Here is a 12212-nt window from a genome sequence, read left to right as displayed (position 1 = left end):
AATTTTCTGCAGATACTTGCACTATAGCTTCAATTTATACAGAAACTAGGGGTTTTTTTAATGAGAAGAGGAACCTGGCTGCATAGCCTCTTCATATTATTCACCAGATTTTTTTCTTTTTAATGTTCAAAAAGATTGTCTTATTCTGAAACTTGGTTTCTCCTGCTTTCTTTAAGCAGAGCTCCTTATTTCTGCCAGAATTATCTTCCACTTCTGGCCAATACCTGTATGAACTGGATTGAGCATGTGCAGTCTGTTACTGAATCATGCTTCCCCCTCGAAGACCAGGTAGTTAAAAGAAGCGTGGAGCATTGTTTGTTGGTGGTGGTTTTGTGTTTGGGTTTTTTTTGTGTGTGTGTGTAAAAGAGAATTAAGGTCTTCAAATGGTATTTTTTCTTGTTTGGCTTTGCTTTGTACTCTTAGTTCACTTGGAGAAAATGACTGCATTTAATCTCCTGCAAAACAAATTGTTAATTTATTTGGGGTGGAGAATAGCAAAGGATACTCTACATGATTAATTAGCCTAAAATAACTGCTAAGAGCAAATAAATAAAGAAACAAAAGTACCAAATTATGCATGATACACGTTCAGCTGGTCTAAGCAGCGAAATACTGTTTGAAAATACACAGCTTTCCTTCAAGTTCTTTTTTGTACACAAGGGACTAATTCTCATTTAAGGCATATAGCATTTTATTTTTATTATTGAAACTGAGAAACAAGCTGGTAAACATTTATGAATCTTAATTAACCATTTAAAAACACTCCTGAAACATACCAACTTTCTATTTTCTTGTTTTGTTCCTCCTCTCCATCTCTCGCTTACACATACCATTCTAGATACAAACATTTTTATTGCATTTATGGTTGTATTTCCTTAAAAATACGTTTTGAAGAGTGTTAAACGGATGACAGAGGCAAGATTCTAAAAAATTCAACGTAAATTATATGATCCTCAGAGGATTTAATGTAATCAAGACAGGATTCCAGATTTGGAACAAAACAATATGATAATGTTTTCCCCCCTCACCTCTGAAATGTTCTGTTTCCATGCATGCAAGTTAGTGCTCTAACGAAGTACAGCTATTAATTCCAGTATGCTTGAAGACTCAGCTCTACTCTGAAGTGTTACCTTGCAATTCTAGATTTATTACTACTACATAATAGTACAAAATGACTGTAATTACAATTACCTTTGCTTTCAGTTTCTCTCTCTCTCACACAGCCTTCCTGGGAGGCTTTAAAGCAAGATAGCTAATAAAATAGATGGCTGAACGCTGTAACATAGATGTCATATGACAGGTCTGAAAGCATCAGCAGCAAATTGACTACTGAGGTAGATGGCTCTTCTGATGTTCAATGAATGAGATGATTTCTCCTGACTTACCCTTGATAGAATCTAAGACATGAAAATATAAACAAATTACATAAAATCAGAAATTAAAATTTTTGGCAGTGAGAAGAGATTAATGGAAGGGATTTTTAGTTGCCTTTTTTTTTTTTTTTTTCCTAGCTGAATTATAAACTCAGGATAAGATTACTGCTTTCTTAGATAGTGCTTCCTGATCTTTTTTTCTGTCTCAGCTGAGCATGACAGAGGCAAAGAAGGGTAGAGAATAGAGAAAGGTGGGTGAGGAAAGAGAGCAGGAGAAGTAACCACTTCTAAGGAGTAGTTAGTAAGATAAGTGCCAAATATTCATAACACAAAACATACACTGTTGCAGCTAATGTCATAATTATCAGCTGGAAACTTGCCATACAACATATAAAAATAGCCACGTGCCATCTGGTAATCTTTTTTTCACAGGCAAAATGGAAATTAAGGGCTACAGTAAAGCTGTCATTCCTTAGCCTGAGAGAGTGGTAGAACAAGCATATATCACTTGTTGGTATATTTGTTTCCTAGGCATCTACCTTGGAATTAACATAATAAAGCAAATAAAAATTTCTCATGTCCTAGAATGTGACTGACTTAAAGTTCTATGATCTAAGGCAGTTCCTAAAAAGAACAGACATCCTTAATAACAAACATTGTAAAGATATTTGTATCTATAGGCCTGACTACATTTCTTTGGACTCCAGCTTTCACCCTCCTTTCCTGTTTTGGATCTACTGTTGCAACATTTTCAGTGCAGAACTAGAATGCCAACTGTAATACGAAAATGACAACTTTCAAAATTGAGTTCATTTTACTTTCATACATGCTAATTTGCAAATGATAATCTATGCAAATTTCCTTATATATTTCATATTTATGACAGTATTTCATATGTCTTCTACTGCATCTCAGCAGTAATGTATTTCTTCATTTTGATATAGCACATAGCCTCTCCAAGTACCCTAATTTTGTTTATATTTACACATTTTGCTAGGCATGATATGGTTTAGAATTTAATTGATTTATACTTTAATTGATTTATATATTAGTTTTTCATTTGCATTCAGGTGAAAAAAACCTGAGGATAGACATGAATAATAACAAATGGTGATGCAATCTTTCAATTACCAACAATATAGCTCTCTCATCACCCAGAAATTACTTGCAGGATGTACCTGAAGACTTAAATATAGTTGTCCTACTCCAGATCTTCATTTAATGTATGTTTTCAGGGGATAAAACCTTTCATAACTTACTCATGCCAAATCTGCTGTGATTAACTGCTCTAACTGCATATGTAACTAAAAGCTTGCATCTTCAATGCATTGGCTTCTTGATGACCCAGTTCTGCTAGTGCTGTTTGCATAATTTCTTTCCCAAGCAGTCATCCACTATTGCAGTCCTAAAGAGTGGCATGTGCTAAAAATGGTCCTTCGTCTTTTCTTTGTTGTACAGATTTTATTATTCGTGTGCAAGGTCCTATAGTCATAAGCACAGAAGAAAACATCTGGTGATGCATTTTCCTTGGCAAAGGTTTCCAAGTACAACTCTGGTGAAGGTATTGTGCCTTGTCCAGTGAGCTTTGTGCCCATCTCTTACTGCTGCTCCCAGACTGGTAGAGCACACTGACTACCAGTTTAACCATTCTTGGCTGACAGCTGAAGCCAATTAAAGGTCTTTCTCCTTCAGTTCTGGCTGCAAAAAGTGTTATGGGTTCATCTGCTGCCTTTTGACATAGTTCACAGTTGTTATTAGTCACAGGTTGTTATTAGTCAGTGTAATCCCTAAATGCATGGGTTCCAATGCATGCAGCACCGAATGACTTGTTACTAAAATGTATTTTACAGAGCAGTATGTACATCTGCACCAGAGTATTTAATGCAAATCAAGTATCCCAGCATCTTTTATACCAAAGGCTTTTCAGAGTAAGCAGGCAGTCTCTAAATGCATTGTAAAAACAAGAGAGACTTACAGGACAGTTGCTCCCTGGTTACCTGTTATTGCCTTAGAGCTGTGTCCTTCAATCTTGTTTAGAAGCAATACAAATATGAACTCCATGGCTCCTTCCCCTTTTTTTTCCAGGAGACAGGAACTGCACATTTGGTAAATTTGAATGAAGCTCCTGAATTAATAACCCATACGCCCTGCAACACTGGACAATGAAAATCTCATAATGCCTGCAACTGCCAGAACTCATAAGGACTGTGCTACCCTGTAGGATTAGTCTTGTTTCCTCTAAGGTTTCTGACCATACTGCTGCTGCACGGAATTTTTCATTTGAAAGCAACTCGAAGTCCCAGTGTATTGCAACAGATAAGGTGTTTTTCCACAATTAGAAAAACCTCAAGTTTCCAGGCCAGAAGCTCTACCTTTCGGCCTTGATCTGATGATACAGCAGATTAAATAACTAGAAGATATTCTTTGTGAAACGTAAATGTTAGGGACTGCCATTAAGCTTCCCTTAGCACATATAGTGGTTTGAAACTGTTCAGAGGTAAATTTTCCTTTGTTTTAGACTACCACATTCCCTGAAGTTGCATTTAAAAATATATTTTTTTTTAGCCAATATTGTTTAATGGCCAGGCACTGAAAGGATCCCACTGTACAGTGGACAAATATGCTATTTTAAATAAAGATTTAGGGTGAAATAATAGTCCTTCAGTGAAAGTTTAAGGAAGCAATAAGATATCTTGTCGTTTTTATTCTGACCGTCAAATGCCAAATATTTTGATGGAAATCCCAGTACTTCCCTCACATAGAAAGACTAGCCAGAGCAAGCAGATTCTGAGATATTTAGACTCAACAAAAATTACCCTTGAATTTATCAGTGCCTTAACTTTCCTCACAAACCATCTTATTAGTTGTACCTATCACAGATGCCAAGAAATGAAACACCAGCAACAGCACCACCATTCAACAAATGAAGAGAAATAGGCTAATATTGCTCTGCCATGAAACAAAACTCTATCAACACCAAAGAGAAAATTTACTTGACATGAAATGATATAAAAATGTTTTTCAAAAAAAATTTAAAGATTAAAACACATTTCATATTTATCAATAGTAAACAGCGATTCATAGATTTTTAAAGGCCAAAACTAAAAACATTTCTTAAGAAATCATAATGAAAATGGAGAGTATGGTGAACTGATGGAAGATCTCATTTTTGCCACTCTTGCTATTCAACTTAAGACTCACTGTGATTACCGTCAGGCTGAACTGTAACCGTATTATAATAGATGGGATATCGTAGGTTGACTTTGCAACTTAAAGTCAGAATCAGATTTTCAAAGTGAATTCAGAAAACCACACAGTATGTTTCAATTACTTTTGACAAGATACTGTAGTATGCAAAGGAAGTTGTCAGTCACTGAGAGTTGTTTGAAGGGCCTTGTGTACACACAGGGAGGGAAGGGTTTTGTGCTTCTCTTTGAAGATTCCTTCCTTCTCAAGCTATTGAAAAAGCTTCTGGCTGGTGTCAGAAAATGAATCATCCAAGAAGACTGCCCCCTCCAAAGAAAACCAGCAGAAAAAGATGCTGGAAAGTTTGAAGACTCATCTGAAAATTAATGAACTTCATTTGAATTTACTTGACAGAAGATCTTTTGACTAACATATAATCAGATAGTAAAATCGCTAAAATTATGATAACTTGTCATGAAAGTCTACTTTATTTTGCAGCTCCTCCTCAGGTCTCAACTTTTGGTCTGTATCTTTAAGCATGAAGAGCATGGTATTGGAAATAGATTCCTTTTTCAGCTTACTAAGAACAGAGGGGACCTCAGGTATGAAGATAATGAGCATGATGTATATTTTTTTAGATAAGACTAAGGTGCAGAAAGAAGAATTTCTATATGTAGTCAATTCAAAAGTACAAGCCATTTCATAAATATCTGGTATTAAAAGCTAAGTTACTGTCAGAAAAGTGTTGTTAGCAGAGTTCATTAATCCGGAGAAATTGTGTGTCCAGAAAAAAAACAATGTGGTCACAGATCCAACTAGAAGAAGTCATAGGTATGTAGCCATTTAGCTTAGGGGCAAGTTGTGACATTGTTCTTTGCAAGCTAATCTCATCAGACCAAGCTATAACTTCAAAATCTTAAACATCTCAAAAATCTGCTGCATTTTGGTGGCACTGTCTAAGTGAGAGTTGTGAGCCTCTTGACCTTTACTCCAAGGTGGCCATGCTTGATCAGGTTTCCGTCTAGAAGACACCTAGTTGCATTACTATGTTAACTTCATCTATGCTACATTTCTCACTTCTCAACAGGGCTCAGACATTAAGGTCTAGTGATTTACTGGTATATTTTGTCAACCATCTTACTGATCAGTAGCAAATGCCCACATAGGATATCAAAGGACTATATCTATTTATTTTTTTTTCTTCCCAACATACCAGTATTTAGACCAACCTGCATTCTTCTATCTATTCGTTTTTTTAATTGTAATTTGTTTATTCCCATTAATCCAACCTAATTACAGTGATTTGGCAACTACTAGAATTTTACTCATCCCTCCTTTCCTAACAGCCTATCCAATTCTATCAATATGAACTTGAAGGGTTTAACACTGCTATGATGACCTCCATTGGTGTCTGCTGGCCAAAAAGAACTACGTGTTTTAGTTTACGTGGCAAGGTTTTGGTAGAAGGCGAATACAGGAGTACCTTCTATGAGGAGCCACCAGAAACTTCTCCCATGCTGAACGGAGCCAGTTCAAGGTGGCCCCAAGACGGACACTCTGCCGGCCAAGGCTGAGCCATTAAGCAATGGTGCTGGCACCTCTGTGATGACATATTTGAGAAGGGGAAAAGAACAGCTGTGCAACAGTAACTGGGAGACAGGAGTGAGAGTATATGAGAGAAACAACTCTGCAGACACCCAGATCAGTGAAGGAAGGCAGAAGGTGCTCCAGGTACTGGACCAGAGATTCCCCTGCAGCCCGTGATGCAGACCATGGTGAGGCCGGCTGTCTCCTGCAGCCCGTGGAGGTCCATGGGGGAGCTGAGATCCACCTGCAGCCCGTGGGAAGCCCGTGCTGGAGCAGGCTCCCAGCAGGACCTGTGGACCTCTGGAGAGAGGATCCCAGGCTGGAGCAGGTTTGCTGGCAGGACTTGTGACCCCGTGGGGGAGCTAGGCTGGAGCAGTCTGTTCCTGAAGGACTGCAGCCTGTAGAAGGGAACCTTGCTGGAGTAGTTTGTGAAGAACTGCAGCCTGTGGGAAGGACCCAGCTTGGAGAAGTTCATGGAAGACTGTCTCCCATGGGTGGGACCCCACACTGATGTAGGAGAAGAGTATGAGGAGGAAGGAGCAGTGGAGAAAAAGTGCAATATAGTGACTGCAACCTCTATTCCCCATCCCACTGTGCTGGAGGAGGAGGTAGAGAATTCGGGAATGAAGTTGAGCCCAGGAAGAAGTGAGGGATATGAAGAAGGTCTTTTAAGATTTGGTTTTATTTCTTATTATCCTAGTCTGATTTGATTGGCAATAAATTAATTTTCCCAGGCCAAGTCTGTTTTGCCCATCATGGTAATTGCTGAGTGATCTCTCTGTTCTTATCTTGACCCACAAGCCTTTCATCATACTATTTTTCCCCCTCTCCAGTTGAGAAAAGAAGTTCTAGAGCACCTTGGAGGGCACCTGGTGGCTAGCCAAGGTCAACTCACGATACTGTGTTTATGGGGAGATGAAATTTCACTGCTGAATAACAGAGTAGCCACATATTTTTTTTCAGTAGTACATATTCAGTTTACATGAATGTTCTTAAGAAAGAATAGGGGTGGACTGCATGCACCTGCCATCCTTTTCTTTCCAATTTAAGAGCATAAAGTTGATGGACGTGGTAAAGAAAAAAAAAGTATGCAGGTTGGGTTATTCAACTGTACAGGACAATGGTGGCAAGTATTTTCATCATATGAAGCAGGAGGAACAGTCATAAGGAGTCTGGTATGGCAAGTGTTCATGTGGAAAGGCAAAAAAAATATAATTATTTGTGGCAATCTACCTTCCACTAGGATAAGACAAAATTTGATCTATCAGCCTTTCTTCAGGTGAAGCTTTATCAAATTTGGAGTTTTCTTGAATATAAAGAAGAGCAGCAAATGCTAGGTAATTCTGCTATGATCTTCACTATTTCATTATCTTAAGACAAATATTAAGACCATACAGTATATTTAAGAAAACAAACTCACAATAAACATTGGAAGATTGTGAAATAGCCTGGTCAGGCAAAATCCATTTTAGAGATGATCTCCAATTTTGGAGGACCCAGTTTGGAGAAGTTCATGGAGGACTGTCTCCCATGGGTGGGACCCCACACTGATGTAGGAGAAGAGTGTGAGGATCAATCTCTTGCATTTTCTATCTCAAAATGATCTGAAACACAAAACATCTTCATCCTTTATATGAAGAGGCCCCACTGACCTTGCGTTACCAGTTCCTTAATATTTAAGCTGACAGATGGAGTGTTCAGATTTAAACCAGATACTAACCTTCTGTTGACATATGACTAGCTCCGCCTTTAGAAAGAGAGTTCTGTGGAAACTTGAGTCGTGGTGAGAATTTCAGACCAGGTTATATTGTTGTCAAATTCTCACCAAAAATCACACCGATTGCTTGGGACACCATTCTGAATACTAAAGCATGGCTCTTTAAAGGTTCACTATTCTCTCAAAATGTTTATTCAACTGACTAATTCAGCAATTTTTTTCTTTTGATATTCTCTTCTCCTCCAACAAGAGAGGCAGACCATGATTTCAGAGACTCTTTCCCAAAACACGCATCCAAGTAGCAAAATACCATCAAATTTCCAGTGCATCCTTAATGATGTTCTTTGATGTCTCTTTGAAGAGACAGTCAGGCAAGAACCCTTTTTTTTTGTTATTATTCATCATATTCAAAATGTTCCAGATGTCATACAAAAGATACAGAAGCACATAGTCAACTATTTGGTTTCTAATAAATGACTGTGATATTGATTAAGGCTCTATGAAATAATGGGAAAGAGCTTATTAGAACAATAGCTGAAGAGAGATAAAGTGGTTGGCAGCAAGTGAGCTCATTCTCCCTCCTCCTCCCCTTCTTGTTTCCTCTTCCCCTTGTCTCTCATCAAATGTGTGCTGAAAGGAATAAGTATAAAGCTGAGCAGAGAAGCTTCCTTGGTGAGGACTGAGAGATCAGCTCAAGTCTAGGGGCAGGGATTTAATTCAAGGCTCCTTCTGTTGATAGCTGCTCACAGTACACTTTGAGCATTTAGTTACTTCATGCCTGTCACCAGTCCTTTAACATGATTGCAGTACTCTAAGTAGAGCCAGACATCAAGCTTTAACAGCATCACAGTGTATAGATTAAAACACCAAACTATTTTTACTGCGGAACAGGCATCTAGCTCTTCGCATACACAAAATCCGGAGTCCCTCTCACTGACTTTTTGCATGCACATGGATCCTACCTGTTCTTCCAAAACTTCTGCCTGGCTCAAGAGAAATGCAAGTTTGTCAGGCAGATCTGACAGCCTCTGCACAGGTGAGCAGGGATCAGCACAGCTGCATCTACATGATTCATGCTGACGAGGCCATGTAATGACACTCTGTTGTCTCTTTGTCCCCTTTAGGGGAAAAGGTTTAAAAATCCATTTGCCTTGAGGTGACAAGAAGATGAGGGCAATCCTTCCCCTTGCATGGTGTAATTCCCTCTTTTCCCAAAGATCCTATGGAAGACCTCCCCTGAGGAACAGCACACACAGCAGAAGGAAAAGAAGCTGGTGTAAAGGAATGAGTTCTGCTTATGTAAACTTTTTATGATACCTTCCTGATTGCACCACTCAAAAAGCTGGCAGGAATCAAATGAATCAGCATCTCATATCTGTGTCCAAAGACAAAACTCCCACAGAGATTCAAAGGAGAAAAGTCCATCTCCTCACTGGCCATGGATGTAATATCCTAAATGCAACACCTTGTTTATCTGCTTCCTATTGCTAATGCCTCCACAACTGAGATAAGTGTTTGTATGGTGAGGGCTCACTGTGCTTTTTCCATGGATCAGCACAAGCAAAACAGTTCTATAAGCACAAAAACTTTGTAAGAGACTAGATTGAAATCTGTAGTCTCATGAGTAGAGTAGTTCAAGGCCTATAAATACAGTTCATTGCTGCAATGTACATTATGAATTACTTAATCATTATAGAAGGCAAAATCATGCTGCTGTAATGAAATAAAAAAAAAAGTCAAAGTCTGATGCTTTCTCTGCTCCAATGTAATGACTTCCCTTCTAGAAATAACAGCACGGTAAATGGAAGGCCACATGAAGCTTTGCAAAACCACTGGCAACAGAAGATACTGCAACTACTTGAGTCCCTCAGCAAAATGTTATCATCTCCAATAGCAAAGCTAAATCCACAAAACTCACATTTTTTTCTCACAAAGACATCACAGATTTCCTCTCTTGTCTACTAATTAAATGTTACTCCAAAGGCAACATGTGTAAAATTGAACATGAGTTGCAGTTCTGATCTTTTCAAAGTTGCCTCTGATTTGTCAAGCAAGGTCCCTCTGTCCTGCAGTTTTTTCCATTTCATTCTCAACTCAGAGGCAACGTGTTGGGCTTTTTTTCTTTCCCTGATTGATAAAAATTCACTGAAGCATGGTTGAATGGTACAAGAATGAAAAGATGTCACTTCAAAGTTCCTATGTCTTAAAAATAGTGGAAATGAAATACTTTATATCTGAATTTGATCAGTGGATCTCTACCAGAACTTTGTGCCTGAAGAAAATGATCTTCTCAGTTTTAAGTGCATGGGCAGTTTCACACTAGGATAATGCAAATTAGAGCATTTTCTTAGTGCAATGTGGCATGCTTTGGAGCAAATATAGCATAGGATATGGGCAACATATTAAGCCATTTTAGCCTTAGATATGAGATCAGGATATAAGTGCTACATGGTTTCTCTATGCTGTATTTTTCTGAAATATTATATTAATGCCAAATTTTACTTTAAGCTTTAATGTACTTGTATTCATTACCTGAATACATAATACGACTCCTTCCATTCTGTTCATAGACTACAAAAACTAAGTGAGAACTCCTGGCCATAAATGTCAGGAGACTGTCTAGCTAAGACATTGTTAGTCTGGGGTACACTGGAAATACAAGTATAAACTTAATGTGTGCTAATAATATTTTGAAAAACAAAATACTATGAGTCTGTGTTAGTGATCCAAAAGGATGAAAAAAATCTGATTAGTGTTCTTACTATCTGAGGATCTTCATAATCCAGTGTTAGCTTGGGCACATACAATAGCATACTTTAGTTCTGTAATGTATTAAAATGTTGCAATACCACATTAATAAATTATGTCTATATATTCAGATTCATGTAGAATGCCAGATCATATTGCTATGTTTGTTGCCATTGTTTAAGAATTTGTACTGTGTACAATCTGTTCAGCATAAAAAGGTTCCCTTGCTTGTCTCATAATAAAAATGAAATTTTTCTCATAATCTGAAACAGGCATTGGTACAGTACATTTCAGAATAGGATCATATTAATTTTCTATGAAGGGTAGAAGGAGCCTCTCCATAAGGCTAATGACAACAGACTACTAGCTTTATTCCTCATGTATAACATACTAACAATGAAAAACTTATGAGAAGAATCAGAACAACTCACTGTTTTTGATCTCTCCTTAAAGTAGAAATAAACAAAAGAATTCCCCATTCTATAGCTGGAATTTTAATTTTCGAAGAGCTGATCACTTACGATTTTGTAGATACCTTCCCTTGCTCAAAATAACACAACTAGTGTTTCCTGTGCTAATGGTAAGGTGCAATATTCCCACCCTCCCTACAAAATTTAGTTAGTTCACAGTTTTATTGTCTGCTTCTCACGGGACATCAATTAACAAATTATATTAGGGAAGACATATTTGCAAACAGTATTTCAGCTCTAAAGACAGATCTTTTGCCATAGTTTCAGGTCAACGAAGAAGAACTCACACCATGATTGCTGCTGATAGTATGATCTACAGCAAAATAGTAGTTACTATTACTGTGCAAAGTTATTTTTCATCATTATTTTGTCTTTGAAAGGAAGATATGGAGAAAACAATTTGATTCAATGAAGAGAAGCTTTTTCAACATGTAATATAAACATCTGTAGATAAGCTTCAGATTGAGAAGAGTATTGTTTCCAGCCTATAGAAATATTAATGATAAATTAGTGTATTTCTGGTGCTTCTCTGTCCAATACCATCATGTACTAACTAATCACACAGCAGCTTCTTGATTTACTTCATATAAAAATTAAAAAGAAATATATTCCTCACCCTGTATGAGGAAATATTAATTTTCTGTATCTTTTGCCAAACTGCAACACGGTAGATTTTTCAGGGGAAAAACCTGATGCATGCAGAATCTGAAACATCCTGGAAGCTGCTGTCTGTAAAGAAATGGGGATCATATGGGCTCTTCTGATAATTTTCTGCTGCTTTGGAAAAGTTGCTCAATTCTTGCACTAAGGGCTTTAGACATTGTAGGTAAAGTCAGCAAGTCTCCTGTTACTGAGATTGCTTTCCTTTATAGGCTCATAAAACAACAGATCCACAACCAGCTGCTTGCAAGGCTCCCAGTTGGTGGGGGAAAAAAAAAAAAAAGAAAACTCCACAAATTAACCAATATTATTATAGCCTAAGTACTAGTCTTGTATTTGATGCGGTGTCAAAGCTAAGAAAACAATTAATGTCACTTTGGAAGAGATTCCTAAGATGAGTTAACCATACTTCAAATTAAGCTTCAGTCTAGTATTAGATCATCTCCATGGTGCACAGTTGAAATCCACAAT

This window comes from Caloenas nicobarica, chromosome Z (genome assembly GCF_036013445.1).
Source record: "Caloenas nicobarica isolate bCalNic1 chromosome Z, bCalNic1.hap1, whole genome shotgun sequence".
Lineage (NCBI taxonomy): Eukaryota > Metazoa > Chordata > Aves > Columbiformes > Columbidae > Caloenas > Caloenas nicobarica.
The sequence above is the reverse complement of the archived record's forward strand: the minus strand, read 5'-3'. Positions refer to the sequence as shown.